The sequence below is a fragment of the Hemitrygon akajei genome, chromosome 22 (assembly GCF_048418815.1).
Source record: "Hemitrygon akajei chromosome 22, sHemAka1.3, whole genome shotgun sequence".
Lineage (NCBI taxonomy): Eukaryota > Metazoa > Chordata > Chondrichthyes > Myliobatiformes > Dasyatidae > Hemitrygon > Hemitrygon akajei.
In genome coordinates this window covers 58,009,022-58,010,163 of record NC_133145.1, presented here as the reverse complement: position 1 = coordinate 58,010,163, position 1,142 = coordinate 58,009,022, and the positions used below count along the sequence as shown (strand labels likewise).

Genomic DNA, 1,142 nt, shown 5'->3' with positions numbered 1-1,142 from the left:
TTCCTCCTTTAACTCTGCTCTAAAGGGACGTCTTCGTGTGTGAAGCTGCCCTCTGGTCCGAGACTCCCCCCACGATAGGAAACATCCTCTCCACGCCTTTACATTCCGGTGAAGGCAAAGCAGGACTTTCCTCGCCCATCACCGGCACTGCCCGTTTTGAATTATGGAGTTCAGCCAAGCGCACCTCACCTCCAATGATTAACTAACGTCGCCCTTCCCAATCTCAGTGCTGTACACAGTCACAGAACACAGTCCGTCCGGGACGGGCTCTGCGGCTGATTTTTGTCGGCCAACAAAAACCAACGCGTAGTCGGCAGGATTCGAACCTGCGCGGGGAGACCCCAATGGATTTCTAGTCCATCGCCTTAACCACTCGGCCACGACTACCGAGCTGGCGGAAGTTGGAGGCAGACGCAGTGAAAACACGAGAAGATCCACTAGTGAGCTAAGACCGGAGTTTCAGAGTGAACCCAGCCAGAGGCAGCGCTCCGTGAATAAATTCTGCCCCTGCCTGCTCCCCCAGCAGGGGTGACAATCCATTTTCCAACCGGTCGGGCTCACCTACCGCATCCGATGCTCTCGACGCGGTCGCCCCTCCATCGAGGAGACCCGACGTGGACTGGAGGACGAGCAAACGCCGGATTTCCCATTTTAAATCGGCTTGCCGTTCTGAATCCGATCATCTCGGTCCACGGCATCCCGCACTGATACGATGAGGCCGCTCTCGGGTGCGAGGAGTCTCCAAACTGACGGCTTGCTAGAGCATCTTTTTTCTCTCAGCTTCGGGTTATTTCTTCTCCCCGTCCCCCCCACCCCACCCCACGCCACGCCACTTCTTTTTCCATTCCCCATTCCGGCTCCCCTCTCACCCCTTTTCTTCTTACCTACCCGTGACCTTTCTTTGGTGCCCCTCCTGCCCTCTCCCATGGTCCACTCTCCTTTCCAATCCGATTCCAGCCCTTTACCTCTTCTGTCCATCACCTCCCCCCCCCCCTCACCTATCACCCGCCAGCGTGTACCACTTCCTCCTCCCCACCTTGAGGGGTCTCACTCGAAATGTGGAAGGTTTACTGTCCTCCATAGATGCTGCCTGACCGGCTGACTACCTCCAGCTCTTTGTGTGCTTTACCCAAGATTTCCAG

The 1,142-nt window shown here is 56.6% G+C and overlaps 1 non-coding gene across 1 annotated transcript; it reads right to left on the bottom strand.

Annotated features, from left to right (window-relative positions):
* Positions 1–305: 305 nt before the first annotated feature.
* Positions 306–387, bottom strand: trnas-aga (transfer RNA serine (anticodon AGA)). Its single transcript has one exon. It is a non-coding gene; the product is annotated as a tRNA-Ser (tRNA).
* Between the last annotated feature and the right edge of the window lie 755 nt (positions 388–1,142).